The sequence below is a fragment of the Haliotis rubra genome, unplaced genomic scaffold (genome assembly GCF_003918875.1).
Source record: "Haliotis rubra isolate DU_JTF1 unplaced genomic scaffold, ASM391887v1 Scf1084, whole genome shotgun sequence".
In the NCBI taxonomy this organism is placed as follows: Eukaryota; Metazoa; Mollusca; class Gastropoda; order Lepetellida; family Haliotidae; genus Haliotis; species Haliotis rubra.
In genome coordinates this window covers 278,157-299,422 of record NW_025764986.1, presented here as the reverse complement: position 1 = coordinate 299,422, position 21,266 = coordinate 278,157, and the positions used below count along the sequence as shown (strand labels likewise).

Below are 21,266 nucleotides of genomic sequence, written 5' to 3'. Positions count from 1 at the left end.
GACGTGTCTTCTGGAACGCCAGTCAACGACAGCATGAAAAGTGAGGTACGAGGTACACAGCCAGAGTTACCTGCTCTTGGCTATAGGGGGCCCTGCACGGGGCCCTGTTGGGGTGTTCTCACTAAACATAACGAGTTTTTTGTTTGGTAAAATATTTTATTGAAATATTGTTACAACTGTCGTAGGGTTTTAAAATGGACAGTTTAATGCTTACATGTACCCCAAGGAGGACTTCTTCTGAAAAAGAATTGGTCCATTTATCTCTTATAGTTTTTGAGATATTGAGGTTTAAAGATTTTGACATTTTGGGTTGTCTGCCCTTACCGGAACCGGAAGTCTGGATTTTTTTTACTATATATCAATTTCAGCACACGGGCTATCATCCCTGAAAGTTTCAGGAAAATCGACCCAGTAGTTAGTTCAGGAGAGCTGTCACATAAATTGTTCAAATAATAATAATAAGAAGAAGAAGAATATTCGGATAATAAAAGTAGGTCTTCCAGACTTTCGTCTGAAGACCTAATAATATTCGGATAATAACAGTAGGTCTTCCAGACTTTCGTCTGAAGACCCAATAATCTGAACGATTACAATAGGTCTCCTGCCTAGAGGAAAGGAGCCCCAATAATAAAATATAATTTGAAAACAATATAATTAATTCTATTTATCTAAGTCATATGATTATTTGTAAACTGTTTAATGTGAAAATGATTAATTAGTCTTGTTATTATTACATCTAAGCATCTACATTTTCCACCACAACCTTATTTTAGACACACCCCATTTCAGCTTTGAAGAAGGGGGATAACTCTAATTAGATAAGATTTGGCTGACTGTTCAGTGTTTACTGTTGCTGTTACCTGTTGTAATTTGTCTGGTTGTGGTCTGAGGTAGGGTGTCAGGAGCCACCTCTTTGAGGGGTATCCGCTGTCTCCAAGGAGATGAGCGCCGTCTGGCAGATTATACCCCTCCATTAAGCAGTGTAGTCTGCTTCCTGTCAATATCCGGCTGTCATGCGTTGAACCGGGCCACCATGCAACTATGTCAGTTATTTTATCATCATCATCAAAGACAGCCTGTTGAAAATAAAATGTTCTAAGGTGAAGATACTTGTGAATATTTACCAGCATGACAGCTTTACAAACTATTACATAAAGTAATGAAGATATCTGTTTTAATTGAAGCAATTTGATAAACTCATAAGAATTGACGTGTGATTAGAATGTAGAAGTATAGGCGCCTACCTGTGTGTTGATACTGTGGTAGTGATGTCTATTTACATAGACATGCTTGATGACACGTGGAGCCTGTATCTGCACATGAGTGCAGTCAATCACACTAATAACTCCGGGGAAATGGGACACCTGATAAAACGCCATTTGATTCGTGTGGATCTAGTTGGGTTGTGTCGGAAAGCGAACAAATCTAGTGAGAATCCGGTGCGACGACAGTTCACCGACAGTCTCATGTACAGCACGGGACATTGTCTGTCTCACAGTCCCTAAACCACATTAATTTCCCTACTGCCAAGCTCTCTCTGCAGTGCTAAAGCCCTAAACAAAGCAAGTCTTGATTTCTTCAGTCTGAATCTCTGGTCTCCCTGGGGCTCCTTTTCAATATAAATAGGCTTGTTTGTTACTATCAAAATTATATATATTCAGAGACTAAGCCTTAGTCTACACGGGACACAGTAGGCTGACTAACTCCATGGTCATCACCATTACATAGCTGGAATTTTCCTGTTGCTAGGAAGCGCAATGTCAAAAGTGTTTTCACAGTGGCATCGACTACATGATTTCTTGCTGTGTTAGGCTGAATGGCATTTGAGAACAAATCAATTACAAACTGTATGCCGCCCTTGTCTAAAGGATACTGTTTAATGAGTTCTTCATCACTTAAGTCCTAAAAATGGTTACTTCTTCGACGGTAAATTCTTATATTGGCATGTCTGGCAGCCATTTTTGTCAACTGACTTAACCCCCTGGATGCGGAGTTTTTTTCAGGCGCACATTTTCATACAGCTTCAAAAGTGAACGTTTTGCGAATGAATTGGACTCACGTGGTCCTGGATCTACATACGGCTGTAAAATTACACAGAAATGTAGAATATTAAATTTCCTATCCGTTGGTATAAATATAAGTGCAACTACCTTGGCGGTTTGAGAAATAGACCTTTCTGAATGTTGTCCAAGTTTTTGTTATGCGTTAAAAACAGTAAATTTCACCCCTTTTTATCACGCACCGATAAAAGCACTGTGCTACGATTTTTTTTAATTTGGCATCTTTACGGAAAGTGTGAGTGAAGAAAATACAGCCTGATATCTGAACGACATAATTGTATATGAATTAGGTTTATCTGCTTATGCATTATGTTATATGCTCAAGATTAAAAATGACTCGCAATGAATGTCAAAAATGGATTTTCTTCTATGATGCAAATGACGACAGAGAGGCCACGCCGTATAATGATAAGGGGGCATAACTCTGTTATGCTTAACACTTGGTCAATGTAACTCGGATCACATGGAGAGAATTTGTTGCGGATACAGACGCTATATTTTCGGTATTTTTTGTTCACAGTGAACAAAACTACTCCAAGTTCCCCAATGTGAGCGGATACACTTTTGTTTTCCACTTCATCATACCTGCTTCTAAATGCCACTTAAGGAAGTTACACTTTTGTAGTTTCACAATTTATAAGAAAAGATGACAACGTACTACATGTGAAAGAATGTAATAGCGATTTGGATGGCCTTATCCGATATATACAGTGAGACCTCGGATACCCGGACCCCAGATATCCGGAAACCTCGCCTTCCGGTCAATTTTTAGAAGAAAAAAATCTCTTACATTATAAAAGTGACTGTCTATAACGGATATTCGGTTTCCATTTCCGGACGTTACATTTTACAAACAAACCAGCTAAATCAACACAAAATTGACTCACCTATCCGCACAAAGCTTTGATCTACCGCTAATCGTGTGAAGGGAATTGCGAGAGTCCGACGTGTTTTGACACGAGACATGGTCGGCTAATCCGGATTAATGATCATCAAGGTATTGGTGGTGATTAGAAGGCCTAGCTGACACTGAGTTAACCATTGAGTTCTAACTGTTAAGTTGTTTATTCAGTCAAAGCAATAAAAGTGCAATGTGTCGATATTCAAGTCAGTTGGTCTTTCAATTGATCACAAATGGCTAGTCAACCTACTAAACGCAAGCGCTACGCAGTGACAGCCAAGGAAACGAAAGAGATATGTCTTTACAAAGAACAAAATCCCAAAGTAAGCTTTGATAACATTAGCAAACATTTTGGACCACATTGTTTCGGGAAGTGATTTCATACCCGAAGTGTATGCTCGCTACAGATTCAACACTAAAGCCTGGATGACATCTGACCTGTTCAGCGATTGGCTGATCTACTTTGATAGACAGATGAGGTCGCAAGGTAGGCGTGTCATACTGCTTTTAGACAATGTCGATACGGAGGATCAGGCAGCCCCACTACCCTGCTCGTTTGCTGACACAAAGAAATATTACGAAGGCCTACTCAGCTACTTTGAGAACAATGGCGACCGTGAAAACCTGGACAAAATGTTGTCCGTCGTGTTACAAAGGAGCGGCACTCAGTGTAAGCAGTCCTCAATGAAAGACTTTTTCAAAACTGACTAATTGTAAAGGTATGATTGTTTTGTTGTGATGCTGTTTTTGAATGTCTATACATGTACAATAAACGCTTGATGATCATAAACATTTTGGATTTTCCTTGAGGTGTATGAAAACCAAAAATCCAGATCACCGGATATTCAATTATCCGGACGATTTACGTAAAAACGAATGTGTCCGGATATCCGAGGTCTCACTGTAAGTTAGTTCTTAGATTCCCATATTCTCCTGTTTGTGTAGATGTATTTTGACTAATTTTGCATCGTTATTACCGGAGTACTTGCCATATCTTAGAATGTAATGAAATTGCTGAAAATATTGCAACATTTTAGTTGACGTCATTGCTTGTTTTGTTCATTTTGCGACGTCGGAAAAAGACGACACTGGTATTGATTAGTACATATCTCACCTAATTTCCATTAATTGTATAAAAGGTCTCGGCGTCTATGTCAGAAGTGAAAACACTTTAGACAAAACATAAAATGACTGATTTATCAACAATTAGACGGTTTGACCGCGTATCTTATTGTGAGCAACATGCGCACCTGTTTGGCATCAATTTAACATAAATGAAAAATAATACTCCACAACACCCGAATATTTTGTCTAGGATAAGAATTTTCGTTGTTTATGATTATGTAGCTATTTCTCTTCATAAGTATGCAACGAAGGATGTAAGATTTGTCAAAATTAAGACATGACATGGTTTATACAATGTATATATTTGAACAATTTTTGTATAAATATAGTTAGAGTCTGATATCCTGTTATCACAATATTTTTTAATCGAATACGAATTGATTATATTATCGAAAACAATGATAGTGAATCAAAAAACGTTTCCGACAAACGCGCACTTGGCCAATCAATATACATCATTGTTTTGTCTATAAAACGACACAACAATATGCAATAAACAAGACAATTCCTTTAAATATGTGTTTGCATATATATTTCATAAAATATGTAAATCATTTTCATTAATATTATCAGTTTTACTTATAAGGTTGAATTAAATCGCTGTTCATTAACCTGTTCATATGAAACTGCAATATTAGTCCAAATGCATTGAATATTGTACATCATAGGAACTAAAGTAGTTGCAGTTATGGCTACATTTGATCTTCTAACAGTTGTGTAAAGGTATAGAATGTGGTGTACTGCACTAAATGTGTCAATTTCATATGTAAATATGATTCAAACAATGAAAAACGTACAAAGAATCAAACACAGTAAACCCTATATGCACATATGATATTGAACAAGGCTAAATGTCGATACTGTAGTCAGTTTCATGAAAAAGTATCTGAACTATCCACAAAATATACTTCATAATACTGACAGTGTAATCGGAAGGATTAGGCGATTGTGTTACTCTTCTTGGAGCACCTTTAGAATACAGCACCACAACTTCTCGTGAGGACGATCTCTGCCGTAGGTCACATGTCATTAAGACAAGCAACCAGTTTGTGAGAACCCGTCGGACGCGAACCCGCGACCTTCGGATTGTCAGCTCGAAAGCTAACCGACTGAGCTACGTCCACACTGTTGCACAATGTGCAAATTTATCGAGTCATTCCCGTGATGTCACGGAAATGAACGGAAAGAGTCGAATAGGTCACGGACAATTACGAATGCTATGGGTAGACTTGGTGACTCATGATTTTATTCTTCGGACAATTGCCGAATGGATCCGATGCCCTTTGGCACACTCGTCCCATTCCGTAATCTACAAATTAACGTGTGGCGTGGAATGAGCCGATATGCCTCAAGCTGAAAAGGGTTGTTGACGCCAGGCCAGACGAGATTTCACGGTGCATGCCTGAATTGGCGCTTTATATAAATCGGTGATTTTGTAACAGAAAAGTGATGTAGGGAACACTGTAAGGATAATGTGGATCGCACTAAGGAACGAGGGAGACATGGGTATGTGTAGTGACGGCACGAGGGTGAGTTAGCCTTCGAATCATTACTGAACAAAATTTATGTTGCGTGTGAAAGAGGCTTGAGTGGAAATTCCAGACCAATTTCCATTAGCCCAAAATTTCTACATTAACCCATTTCAGAATGTACTTTTGACGTTTTTGGTTTCCCGTTTTTGTGTGAAAAAAAAGTATTAGATCTACAATGCAAAAAGAAAAAATAACAAATGTTACTCACTATTACACCGGACATGTACCTGCTATATTGGATTAGGTCCCTAAACCTAAACCTAACCCTAACCCTAAACCCTCAGCCCTAACCCCAACCCTAACCCCTTGAAATAATCCTAATAAATAGAATGCCTTGACCGAACCACCGGACATGTACCTATTATATTGCATTAGGTCCCCAACCCCAACCCCAACCCTAACTCCTAAGCTCTAACCCTAACCCTAACCCTAAACCTAGTTCTAGCCCTAGCCCTAGCCCTAACCCTAGCCCCAATCCCTTGAATTAATTCTAATAAATAGAATGCATTGACCAAACCGGCACAAACACGACTGAAGTGTCCAGTGTAATGCATTATTACCACTTCGAAAAATAAAATACTAAATAAAACACTTTTCTATGTAATGGTGCAAATTACTGAATGACAAAAATATATATGTAAATTAAAAAAATACAAAAATACAAAATACACAAAACATAACACCTCAGCAGCCCGTAATGCAAATAAATATGAGCGTATTAGTGAAAAAAGAAAATATTTCAAACTGGTGCTTGCAAAATATTACGCATCCGCCGGTAGACAACTACCGGAAACTCTCAACATCGTTGGGCTTATGCAATGACATAGCTCGTAGAGATGAAACACCAGTGAGCGGAGCTTATACGCACTCGCTGAGCCAGACAACCGTGTTGCCATGCAGGTGTCATAGGGCATTGTTTCGAGAACGTGCTTTCGAACAAAATCACATTACATTACGTAAAAGGGTATTATGACGTTTTTTAAAGTTTGTGGTGCTGTATTCTAAAGGTAGGCCCTCTTCTTCAACCGACCTTCACCTCAAAGAAATTGCGCAAACTTAAGTCAAATTTTTTGTGTGAATATGACTAAGAAGTCTTAAGTCAAAACTTAAGTTTTTTATTGGAAACATAAGTCATTTTTTATACTTAAAGGTCACATGCAACCAAAAAATCAAACATAATTAAAACACAATCATCACTTATTCATGACATATAATATACATTTCTGGTTTTGAAAAAACATATAAACAAAATTATAAGCGCAGTGTTGTGCCGTGAGCGCGGGCTTCCGGGAATCACGCAATAATTTTTCACATGGCGCATAAAATTTCTCACAGCGCGTCCTCATCGGCGCGTCCTATGGAAAGACTTCATTCAAATCATATCACCAGAATCTAACATATATTCCTCACCTGATAAGGATGAGTTTTAACATGTTTTCAACTGGATCTGAACATACTGAAACACATTTTCAACTTCTAAAAATGCCACGCAAAGAAATGTTTCTCGTCGTTAAAACTTAGGGGGAATACGGTCGGAAGTCTTAACCGTCCTATTTCTAAAGAAACCTACCTTCACATGAAGTTGACATTTTATTAATATGCCGAGATTAAAGTTATTTTTTGCCTGCAATACTCGACAAACCAACAACACGATGTTTACGCCGCCATTTTGAATGCATTAACTCTTGACCTATCAGATTCGTCGTTGTATATCCATGCGTCAGATTTGCAGTTTATCAGCCAATGAAATAACTTGTTACATATTTAACGTACACATGGTCGTCAAGCATGGCTGAAAGCAGGCCGCCCAAGCAGCAGATGCGACTAACGTGTTTTTTTAGAAAAGGGAGGGGTCAAAACGGAACTCATGAGACAAACAGTCCTTTAAATGAATAAACATTACCACCAGCGCACAAATACCCCACAAAAACTGACTTGGACGCTGACACGAAGTGGAAACCCAAAGTCCAATCTTACCAGGCCGAATGGGTAAATCAATATTCATGGTTTATTTCTTGTGAATTTTGAGCATGTTCAACCCATCAAAGTTCATGATTGATTCAAACATTAAATGGCAGTGAATTTATTATGTTTTCTGTTCTATTTTCAAATTTTCAGGACCCTCTAAATTTTCTGGTGTCCCTTAAATCATACAAGCAGGGGCCCCTTGGGCCCATATTTTACCAAACCTAGGAACAACACTGTAAGCGTACAATCACAAATCAAAAGTGCAATATTGTGTACTTAGGTTTACTTCCCAAGAAACGAAACAGCCGGGATACCGAACCCAGTCAGAGCGGGTGGGTGTGCACTCAAGTGCAACGGCTGGTTCATTAGCAGATGCCCTCACGGCTCATTGTTTGTGCATAACATTTTGCAATCAACAGACATCATAACATGTCATGTGTTCAAGTATCACACCTGCCTGTCTGTGTAATTACATAATGTGACAGAGACCGAACTCGGGCCATAAATCAATACATTTTGTTTATGGTGTATAGCCTGATTGGTGTTAAGTTCAAATTGCACGTGGTCAGTGATCGCAGTTGTGTATATTAAATATTGTCATTAGCAGACAGACAGGCAGACACACATGTGTCAATGAAACAAGACATTGAGTTTTGTCCGTGACAACGACATATCTATATCACAGTTAGAAATTCTGTCAACGCTAAATAATGACATTGCTTTTAAGTATCGAACTGAGAAAGTGACTCAGTAAGAAGAACGTGTGGTTAATTTACTGTCATAACATATAAAAAGTTCGCTCGTGTGAGATATCAACAAAATAGCTCACACCAAAGCCTTCACAGAGTATTCAACGGACAACTCGCTTCCAAATTGCGCGAACCTATTTCACTGTGCACGTGCTCTGAGCGCAGCCCAGCTGTTGAAACCACTTGAATTCCCCCAAAACGCTGGCGGAAAATTAGTGAATCGTTTGACTACGATTTTGCGCATTTTTCTTCATCGCGTTATTTTTCAACTTTATAAGTTGAATTTGCATTTTTGATGATTTGTTTCGGTAAGTCCATACCGAAAGGTATCAGAATCTGCAAAGTTGTGTTTTACGTTGCATGTGACCTTTAAGTCCTTTTAAGAATACCGCCCCAGGTACTTTCCCATGTACAGTGCCGAGAACTCCTTTAACATGGCAGCCTGTGGGATTGTGCATTGTGGAACCATACTGTAAGTTGATAAATGTGATGTCATTAGTTAAATAGTGGTCGGAAAATTGAACAGAAATTAAGCGCGCAGAGCAGAGGTGATGTCAAAGTCGCCTGTTCAATTTACGAAGATCCATCCTAAACTCACTTCAAGAAAATTATTTATGCTACACTGAAATAGCAATTCCAAATACTTTTTGCACGAGTCTGTATATTGGGTTTAGTTGATTGTGGGATTGCACATCAAAATAGGGATCCACTCAAAATTCACAAATTTGTACACTTATGATCCTGATATTGTACTCTTACAAAGCATATCAGTATTGCTACTGACTAGCGAAGAGTTATTGCCATATTTAAGCGGTATTTACAAAATTACTCCGCCGTGCGTTAAATTAATGAAACAAAATTAATCATCATACTTAATTAGCTATTCACCGATGTGTCCATCTGTCTCTGATCATGTTTTTATATAACACAGCGGAAGTGAATCATGGAAGTATAAATAGATGTTTTCTCACAACTAACTGTAACAGTTATCGCCATTCAGAATTTCTCATGCCATTCGTGAAATAATATGTATTTATATCATACAGTAACCCCGAATAATTGATTGTGTGACAATTTGAGTGTTTCTTTCACAGTAGATTGATACGGAATGAAACAAGTAATGACTTGTGAACTTGAATTTGTTATTATATAGGTCAAGGGACATCTCCCCCGTCTAAGTCAAAAAATTGTTATAGCGTTCATAACTTTATCTTTAATTTTTCTCTTATGTTACTTGCCGTGAAGAATTTTCTTTTGCTGTCCTGTATTGTTGTCAAGTACCGTTGGGAAAAATTACTGGAATTGTAATTGACCGGAACTGCGCACGTGTGATACTGATGTATTGGCGATAACTGTTAGAGCAGTGTCGGGTATTACCAAACAAAATTCCATTTTTGCATTGTTTTCTCAAGTTGCCGATCGCTTCAGCAACTTTTATATGCATGCTATGAAAGGGAAACTTCCTCTTCCGGAAGAAGAATCGTCTGCTCCTTGAATATACTTCAAAGACACAGAGAAGAAAATTGACGAAAATACAAGCAACAGAAATTACATTCTTAAACGTGATGCGTATCTCGGCAATGAGATGGCTTAGCCAACAAGTCTTGGTCAAAACAGGGATACCCCATTCTAAATATAGCACCATGTCTATTTCAGTATACTACGCAGTTCCAAACCATAAAGTACGGCTTTGTTAGCCATGTACGGACTGTACAGTCCGATCAACCCCAACCCTTCACTGTGTAGCCCTGTCGTCCTTTACCGAACAAGCGTCATTGGCCTCAGCAATTTTCGCTATTCCTATGGCGTCGCATATTTGCTGATAGTAAAACAAACGGTAATAATTCATCCGTGTGGTTTATGAACCGTCAAAACAACACAAAACACGATAATTATGCGTGTCTCCATTCACTATTCGTAGGTGTTAGAATTTAACTTGTTCTGTGTATATAAATAAACATTAACTTTGGAAACGTGCCCTGCTGAAAAACACGATGATTGTTTCAAGGAATGGGTTTTACTGGCCAATCTGTCGCATTCTCCCAAGCCAAATATTAATAAATGAGACAACTCCAAACATTAGTCCGGGGAACAACTTACTTTTACATCAGGAACGTGTTTGTTGAGTCATGTCGATAAACGTTTGAAATATTCGACCGTGACCTTATAGGAACGTCAAGGGCAGCTAATTTTCACGACTTAGTTAAGAGTGGTTTCCCTTACACTGTGCTCCAATACTGACTGACGGGCACTGAGCATGTCATTTGCTTTTATTTCTATCTGTTCCAGTCATTATGATCGACCGACAGTTCAAGTGTCATCTAAATGGTGTGTAAGACTTTCAAGTCGAATGGCTTAAACGTCAGCATTGTTTAATTATTTTCACCCTTGTCCTCATTGAAATACGTAATTCCATTATTTTCCGTGGCCAATTAATTTTGTCTTCCATGAAATACGTCCACATATCATAAAAAAACATACACATTAAATATTTATTTAGAGTAATGCTTCCAGTATTTTTTCTGCATCCTCATCTTCCGTATGCCCCATATTTTGTATTCAGACGTGAAATAATAGAAAGTGTCACGGACACTGTGGGAATTAATGCCCTGATGTGATCAAGTCTCTTTGCACACAAACAGTTCAGTTTTGTCCATAATATACATTTACTGAAATAATGTATCAATGAGAGGGGCGACCAGACATATATCAAATCAATAAAATAAAGATTATTACATAAAGATAAGTGATAAGGCTGTAACGATTCATTCGCATATTCGGTGAATCGAACCGTAGCCCTTCATGAATTCAATTCGTTATTCGTGGTCACCAGAACCGAATATCCATGAATATTTACGATTTTTTTAAAAGAGCATGTTTTACTTGAACCCTTATGTCCTTTCCAAAGTGAGATATGCAAGAATGGAATATGTACTTGCATTGCAGTAGTGCAAGTTAGTTTGCCAAGACTGCACATGGTACTGTTGTATATAACCATTACATACCAAATTCGAGTGTCATGAGATCACTGGTTATTGCTGTGACAAATCAAAACTGTCAACATGGGCATTTCATATTGTACATCAATCACTTGACTACAATATTGTATTTGTGAATGATTATTCGTATTCGTTACCCAGTATTCATGATACGTATCATATTCGCCACATAGTGTATTCATTGCAGCCCTAATTAAGTGATCTATATTTGAAAAAACCTGATATGTAGATACACACTGGGACACATTTGGGGTAATGCGAATGTACAGACACTGTTCAGGAATACCTGTTTGATTCCTGGCAGTTATATGATTTACAAGTAAATATAAGAACTGCATTTAGAACAAAACATCAATCAAGTGATACTGTTAATAATTAATACAGCACTCTTTTTCATGGACTTTCCGTTTGAGTGTTTTTTTCTAGTGAATATTTTAATAGTGAATGTTTACCTTCAAACTGCTTAGCTATACATGTATTTTGAAAAAAATGAAGGAATATTTCATCTGTGTTTAGGCCTACAGTCTATCAAATTACTGAATTGACATTGTTAAATTACACGTAAGTGGAATCACATGTGTTTTCATGGTTAACATGTTACCTGGCTAAACGGACCAATATTTCTTTAAGGAGACTCGGTGTGGTGTGATTTATAGTTTGTGGTTCTTTCATATTGCTCTTTCACATATGTTTCACGTTTCAGTAAAGTGTATTGATCAATGCCTATCAAGAATTCTTAATCAGGTTAAGATCAGTACTCAAAGGATTTTTGTATTTGTAAATAACTGGTGATAGTTTACCCCAAAGGTTGTGCATTATTGTCTACTGGTAATTCCCACCAACCTTTAACTTTCATAAAAACTCTTGATCTCTCTTTAGATAGGCTAATATTGTCCACAATCACCAGTAGCTAAAGTGACGACTTAAATCCTACTGGGGTATGTGCAGGAAGTTGAGGTACCGCAAGTCCCCATGATCCCCAGTGAGGTGGCCTAGCTTGGGTTGCTGGTGGCAATAACCAGTGTCTTTGAAAGTTGTAGATGGAACTGTCACGTGGTGAATCGTTCATGACAACTTTGTACCACAGAGAATAAGAAAATCCCTCCGCCATACGCATTACATGAAAGAGTTGTTACCTGGTATATAACTGCTCAGCACACCTGATAAATAACTTTTAACCACATGAAGTGTTTTTGACATCCTGATATGCGTAAATTGCAAAAGTATTACTTCATATGATGCATGCGTTCATGGCAGTATTTGAATGTGACTTGTTTTACCTGCATTGTTACCGGAGAAAGTTATCATGATCATCTGGATGTTGAGATACCATGTCAAACAATAACATATCTGGCCTTGTTAGCAACATCACGTATTCTCAAATACAATATATGAGTTATGGTTACACTATTACACAATACCGTTATAGGGCGTGGAACTGGTATATCAATATATTGAGTGAGGACACTTTTAAATATTAAGATAAGAACACACCACTGTAAACAGTACCGCCTTGTTGTTTTTCATTCTTTGTAAAATTTCAGTATAGTGACGCTTATTCCTTATTCGAACAAACACTTCCTGAAATTGTAATTAATCTACAAGAATTCCTTTTATCCATAATGTCGAAAGTGAAAAAAAACTCAAGACGCTTCAGATATTGGTGGGTTGGTTTGATGTTCAACGCTGCACTCAACAATATTCCAGCTATATTTTGGAACGGACTAAATTATACAAATTTCAGTAATAGGCTGGACATCAGAGTATATAATATGTACGAAATGACCACACCATAAACACTCGTCATAGAGGTCGTCAATTGGCGCCGTTGTTCGGAATAGCCCGACACGAGTGTTCGGAAATGCCCGACGTCATTGTTCGGAAATGCCCGACGAGAGTGTTCGGAATAGCCCGACGTGACTGTTCGGCAGAGCCGACATGAGTGCAAAATCTGAATATTAGATCGTGTCAAGTATTTGCATGAAACAGGTTTACTGGACGGGATTTACTCATCTTCAAACGTGAATATGATACACATTGAGAGGTTCGTTAATACCCGACAACGCTCTACGTGGTGATAACTGGTCGCTAACCAGTACACGAATAGGCTAGAATGCACTTTACCGGGCGCAGCCCTCGCTGCTCCCTTTATGATCCTTAGGGTTAGGGTTTAGGGTCAGTGTATGGCACCCTTTACGATCCTTAGGGTTTAGGGTTAGGCACCCTTTACGATCCTTAGGGTTAGGCACCCTTTACGATCCTTAGGGTTAGGGGTTGGGGTTAGGGTTAGGGAACCCCAGCAGCGCTAATTAATCTGAAAAAGTGCGCCGGTAAAGTGAAGTACTCCCATCGCCATTACATCAGTATCACACGTGCGCAGTTCCGGTCAATTACAATTCCAGTATTTTTGTTACTTGCCGTGAAGAATTTTCTTTTGCTGTCCTGCATTGTTGTCAAATATCGTTGGGAAAATACTGGAATTGTAATTGACCGGAACTGCGCACGTGTGATACTGATGTATTGGCGATAACTGGTCGCTAGCCAGTACACCCCACGAATAACAGACGGCTCCTAACAGACAAGTTGAAAATGGGGGGAAGTATACTCACCCAGAGTATTGCTGTACAAAACTGACATGAGTGATAAGTAACACAAGGCATCTTCCATTTCCAAGAATAAAAATCTTGTGCGCGATCCAAAAACCAACAGTTATCAAGTTACAACAGGCGACGAAGAGGGACTAGTAGTGATTGTCTGCAGTTGCCATCAGATCTGAATTCAGTCAAAGCCGTCGGATTATAGCTAAAACCGCAACCTTGCAAAGCGTCGCCTATAAGCGAAAACGGCCACTCGCTTTCTGATAACAGCTGCCTGGCCAAAACGGCACCTTATTTACTTGCTTCTCAATTCCTAACCCCGCCTGCTGGTTTAATTTTAAAGAGGGTGGGTGATTTCAAATTGATGAGTGATTTATTAGATGAGGGACATTTGAACCAATATTTTATACTCTACATAAAAGTACACAATACTATCAAAACATATCCTGATATTTTCATACATAAGGGGCCCCAGGTGGTAGTCAAAATGCCCCAATGTATTTAAAATGATTAAATATATTTGCCATAAATGCACCGTTTTTGTCAGCTTTGATATTATATTATTCATATAATATTATATAGATCTAGCAATATTTCTGAAAAATGTTCCATTAGTAGAATCTAGTGAGTGACTTAATATATAGCATCACATCGGCAATATTGCAGCCATATCGTGATGAGAACAATTTCATTTATAAATTAGATCTATATCAATATTAAAATTAAAGTTGCGGGCAACCTTGAGGGCTCCTTGGCTTGAATAATTTCTAAACATTTGGTACCTGATGTCGAAAGCAGTAACGGTTATAGTTTATGGTGTTTATTTTCGGGTGAGTGTAGATACAATTTCCAGCTAAAAGCACCTCTACTGCAGTGTATTTTAATGTTGTGTAGCGCTAGCTCTCGTCATTGTCAGTTGAAATTGACATCATCTCCCCTATCTGCACGTGGACCACGCTTTGCAGTGGTAGTCTCTTTATGGCAGATATCGTCCCTGCGCTTTCCTTCAGACTGTCGCATGCTTTGCACGGGTATTCTGCCGTGTCGTAAATCTCCGAGAAAGTTATGACACATTCCAGACATCACAAAGTCGGCGAGCGAATGAGTGGATTTGTAGGATTTTGACGGCTGCCTCTAACCACGAAACGGTGATATTTTTAACATGTACCTTAGAATAAAAATTGATCAGCAAACCATATACATATACACTGACAATTTTCATAGCCCTCAGTAGAAAAGCAATCCAGATTAGCCACTGTAGTGAGGAAAATAGAATATTATTTGTCCCTCCGTTGTCTTTGAAGCTATGTTGCTGCAACTGACACTGGCGGCATAAATGCACATCCCAATTTTGGTCGATCAAACGATCAAACTTTTTGATATGCATGTAAGAACACGAAATGTTAAGCATCTTATGTTGATGCATACCGCCAAGTCTTACTGCCTTCTGTACGGAATCTGAGCAGCTATGCTGTTTATAATGTAGCATCATCAGAATCTGACGAAATCCAATATGGCCGCCAAGCAATACACATTTTGACATGCACCCAAGAACAAAAAATGTTCAACACACTTAGTTACTACGTACTGCCAGATTCTAGCTGCATAGTTGAAATAGTTATGACGCTGCGATTTTTCGAAAATACATTTTAGTACAAAATAAACAACAGAAGCAAACATCTAGATATCCGTAACTAATCAAGATATCGCAACATAGCTTATAGACATTAATATTTAAGGTATCTAATGTATATCTGCACATTTACAGCATTCTGCATTTCATACATTCAGAGTTATGGTTTGCGAAAAATGCCTACCCCACAAAATCTGCACATTTCCGATAAACGTCTTCAATCCAATATGGCCGCCGCATCACGTGACTTTTGACATAGGACCAAGAACAGAAAATGTTTAACAACCAAAGGCCACTTCAGAACAAGCGTTTAAAGTGTTGTATGTGCTAAGTTTAGTTTGGCACAACATGGCAAAGAAGCCCGTGAAAGTGTTTGAAGACAACTTTTGCCCAAAAGTAGCGTCCAATATGGCGGCCATCATATAAACATAGGCACATTTGACGATGCTACTGTGTAGGAACATGCATAGACACAAAGTATGCAACGTTTGAATGCCGTAGCTCTTGTAGTGTTAGTGCAGCACATTTTGGGAGGTATGTAGTCAGGATTTTGCTGAAAAACATCAACAAAAACTTCAATCCCAAATAGCGTCCAAACGGTGCATTTTAGCGACTTGAGCCGTCCAGGCGAAATTGTAGGCATTTTGATTGCGCATCTGCTCCGGAACTTTGGCAAACATTGGAGCATTAGTTTTGGAGATATTTGCATTTGCGTTTGAAATTTTGGAATTATTTTTGAATTATCTGCCCTTTGCTATTGGGCCTACAGCCTACAGATTTTAAAGCGCGATATGTACACCTCGGTGGGCATCTGGGTGAATTTTTTCAAGGCATTCTGTCCAGCGGTGCTCTCTGTAGCTCTGGTACAAAATACGGCGGAAGAATAAATAATAATAATAATTAAAGTTGCGGGCAACCTTGAGGGCTCCTTGGCTTGACTAATTTCTAAACATTTGGTACCTGATGTCGAAAGCAGTAACGGTCATAGTTTATGGTGTTTATTTTCGGGTGAGTGTAGATACAATTTCCAGCTAAAAAGCACCTCTACTGCAGTGTATTTTAATGTTGTGTAGCGCTAGCTCTCGTCATTGTCAGTTGAAATTGACATCATCTCCCCTATCTGCACGTGGACCACGCTTTGCAGTGGTAGTCTCTTTATGGCAGATATCGTCCCTGCGCTTTCCTCCAGACTGTCGCATGCTTTGCACGGGTAATCTGCCGTGTCGTACATCTCCGAGAAAGTTATGACACATTCCAGACATCACAAAGTCGGCGAGCGAGTGAGTGGATTTGTAGGATTTTGACGGCTGCCTCTAACCACGAAACGGTGATATTTTGAACATGTACCTTAGAATAAAAAAATGATCAGCAAACCATATACATATACATATACACTGACAATTTTCATAGCCCTCAGTAGAAAAGCAATCCAGATTAGCCACTGTAGTGAGGAAAATAGAATATTATTTGTCCCTCCGTTGTCTTTGAAGCTATGTTGCTGCAACTGGTACACACAACGTGCACTGGCGGCATAAATGCATATCCCAATTTTGGTCGAAATCGGATGGGTGGTTTCCGAGTTACGGGTGTTGAAAAGCTGGAAAACATCAGCTGTGAGGACTGGAAAACTTGACCCCTGGTCGGCTGGGGGTGATGTACCTTTTAAGAAGTTCCGGAGAAGAGATAGTTCGCTCTTTGACAGGCCGTAGCTCCGTTGTCCTGGGGTCTACGTTCAAAACAATTAGTGTTCTGGAATCGTCAGAACTTCAGCTATCAGACGCACCGTTTCAAGTGTCCAAACGGTGCATTTTAGCGACTTGTGCCGTCCAGGCGAAATGGTAGGCATTTTGATTGCGCATCTGCTCCCGAACTATATGGCCGACAAACGATCAAACTTTTGATATGCATGTAAGAACACGAAATGTTAAACATCTTACGTTGATGCATACCGCCAAGTTTTACTGCCTTCTGTGCGGAATCTGAGCAGCTATGCTGTTTATAATGTAGTATCACCAGAATCTGACGAAATCCAATATGGCCGCCAAGCAATACACATTCTGACATGCACCCAAGAACAAAAAAATGTTCAACACACTTAGTTGCTACGTACTGTCAGATTCTAGCTGCATAGTTGAAATAGTTATGACGCTGCGATTTTTCGAAAATACATTTTAGTACAAAATAAACAACAGAAGCAAACATCTAGATATCCGTAACTAATCAAGATATCGCAACATAGCTTATGGGCATTGATATTGGAGGTATATATTGTATATCTGCACATTTACAGCATTCTGCATTTCATACATTCAGAGTTATGGCTTGCGAAAAATGCCTACCCCACAAAATCTGCACGTTTCCGATAAACATCTTCAATCCAATATGGCCGCCGCATCACGTGACTTTTGACATAGGACCAAGAACAGAAAATGTTCAACAACCAAAGGCCACTTCAGAACAAGCGTTTAAAGTGTTGTATGTGCTAAGTTTAGTTTGGCACAAAATGGCAAAGAAGCCCGTGAAAGTTTTTTTGAAGACAACTTTTGCCCAAAAGTAGCGTCCAATATGGCGGCCATCATATAAACATAGGCATATTTGACGATGCTACTGTGTAGGAACATGCATAGACACAAAGTATGCAACGTTTGAATGCCGTAGCTCTTGTAGTGTTAGTGCAGCACATTTTGGGAGGTATGTAGTCAGGATTTTGCTGAAAAACATCAACAAAAACTTCAATCCCAAATAGCGTCCAAACGGTGCATTTTAGCGACTTGAGCCGTCCAGGCGAAATTGTAGGCATTTTGATTGCGCATCTGCTCCGGAACTTTGGCAAACATTGGAGCATTAGTTTTGGAGATATTTGCATTTGCGTTTGAAATTTTGGAATTATTTTTGAATTATCTGCCCTTTGCTATTGGGCCTACAGCCTACAGATTTTAAAGCGCGATATGTACACCTCGGTGGGCATCTGGGTGAATTTTTTTCAAGGCATTCTGTCCAGCGGTGCTCTCTGTAGCTCTGGTACAAAATACGGCGGAAGAATAAATAATAATAATAATTAAAGTTGCGGGCAACCTTGAGGGCTCCTTGGCTTGACTAATTTCTAAACATTTGGTACCTGATGTCGAAAGCAGTAACGGTCATAGTTTATGGTGTTTATTTTCGGGTGAGTGTAGATACAATTTCCAGCTAAAAGCACCTCTACTGCAGTGTATTTTAATGTTGTGTAGCGCTAGCTCTCGTCATTGTCAGTTGAAATTGACATCATCTCCCCTATCTGCACGTGGACCACGCTTTGCAGTGGTAGTCTCTTTATGGCAGATATCGTCCCTGCGCTTTCCTCCAGACTGTCGCATGCTTTGCACGGGTAATCTGCCGTGTCGTACATCTCCGAGAAAGTTATGACACATTCCAGACATCACAAAGTCGGCGAGCGAGTGAGTGGATTTGTAGGATTTTGACGGCTGCCTCTAACCACGAAACGGTGATATTTTGAACATGTACCTTAGAATAAAAAATGATCAGCAAACCATATACATATACATATACACTGACAATTTTCATAGCCCTCAGTAGAAAAGCAATCCAGATTAGCCACTGTAGTGAGGAAAATAGAATATTATTTGTCCCTCCGTTGTCTTTGAAGCTATGTTGCTGCAACTGGTACACACAACGTGCACTGGCGGCATAAATGCATATCCCAATTTTGGTCGAAATCGGATGGGTGGTTTCCGAGTTACGGGTGTTGAAAAGCTGGAAAACATCAGCTGTGAGGACTGGAAAACTTGACCCCTGGTCGGCTGGGGTGATGTACCTTTAAGAAGTTCCGGAGAAGAGATAGTTCGCTCTTTGACAGGCCGTAGCTCCGTTGTCCTGGGGTCTACGTTCAAAACAATTAGTGTTCTGGAATCGTCAGAACTTCAGTTATCAGACGCACCGTTTCAAGTGTCCAAACGGTGCATTTTAGCGACTTGTGCCGTCCAGGCGAAATGGTAGGCATTTTGATTGCGCATCTGCTCCCGAACTATATGGCCGACAAACGATCAAACTTTTGATATGCATGTAAGAACACGAAATGTTAAACATCTTACGTTGATGCATACCGCCAAGTTTTACTGCCTTCTGTGCGGAATCTGAGCAGCTATGCTGTTTATAATGTAGTATCACCAGAATCTGACGAAATCAATATGGCCGCCAAGCAATACACATTCTGACATGCACCCAAGAACAAAAATGTTCAACACACTTAGTTGCTACGTACTGTCAGATTCTAGCTGCATAGTTGAAATAGTTATGACGCTGCGATTTTCGAAAATACATTTTAGTACAAAATAAACAACAGAAGCAAACATCTAGATATCCGTAACTAATCAAGATATCGCAACATAGCTTATGGGCATTGATATTGAGGTATATATTGTATATCTGCACATTTACAGCATTCTGCATTTCATACATTCAGAGTTATGGCTTGCGAAAATGCCTACCCCACAAAATCTGCACGTTTCCGATAAACATCTTCAATCCAATATGGCCGCCGCATCACGTGACTTTTGACATAGGACCAAGAACAGAAAATGTTCAACAACCAAAGGCCACTTCAGAACAAGCGTTTAAAGTGTTGTATGTGCTAAGTTTAGTTTGGCACAAAATGGCAAAGAAGCCCGTGAAAGTTTTTGAAGACAACTTTTGCCCAAAAGTAGCGTCCAATATGGCGGCCATCATATAAACATAGGCATATTTGACGATGCTACTGTGTAGGAACATGCATAGACACAAAGTATGCAACGTTTGAATGCCGTAGCTCTTGTAGTGTTAGTGCAGCACATTTTGGGAGGTATGTAGTCAGGATTTTGCTGAAAAACATCAACAAAAACTTCAATCCCAAATAGCGTCCAAACGGTGCATTTTAGCGACTTGAGCCGTCCAGGCGAAATTGTAGGCATTTTGATTGCGCATCTGCTCCGGAACTTTGGCAAACATTGGAGCATTAGTTTTGGAGATATTTGCATTTGCGTTTGAAATTTTGGAATTATTTTTGAATTATCTGCCCTTTGCTATTGGGCCTACAGCCTACAGATTTTAAAGCGCGATATGTACACCTCGGTGGGCATCTGGGTGAATTTTTTCAAGGCATTCTGTCCAGCGGTGCTCTCTGTAGCTCTGGTACAAAATACGGCGGAAGAATAAATAATAATAATAATTAAAGTTGCGGGCAACCTTGAGGGCTCCTTGGCTTGACTAATTTCTAAACATTTGGTACCTGATGTCGAAAGCAGTAACGGTCATAGTTTATGGTGTTTATTTTCGGGTGAGTGTAGATACAATTTCAAGCTAAAAGCACCTCTACTGCAGTGTATTTTAATGTTGTGTAGCGCTAGCTCTCGTCATTGTCAGTTGAAATTGACATCATCTCCCTATCTGCACGTGGACCACGCTTTGCAGTGGTAGTCTCTTTATGGCAGATATCGTCCCTGCGCTTTCCTCCAGACTGTCGCATGCTTTGCACGGGTAATCTGCCGTGTCGTACATCTCCGAGAAAGTTATGACACATTCCAGACATCACAAAGTCGGCGAGCGAGTGAGTGGATTTGTAGGATTTTGACGGCTGCCTCTAACCACGAAACGGTGATATTTTGAACATGTACCTTAGAATAAAAAATGATCAGCAAACCATATACATATACATATACACTGACAAT

General features: G+C 39.3%; 1 long non-coding RNA gene across 1 annotated transcript; it reads left to right on the top strand.

The window, feature by feature from the left end:
• Positions 1 to 240: 240 nt before the first annotated feature.
• Positions 241 to 17,411, top strand: LOC124282051. The gene is made up of 3 exons (XR_006900040.1): positions 241 to 251; positions 15,881 to 15,888; positions 16,553 to 17,411. It is a non-coding gene; the product is annotated as an uncharacterized LOC124282051 (long non-coding RNA).
• Positions 17,412 to 21,266: the final 3,855 nt, after the last annotated feature.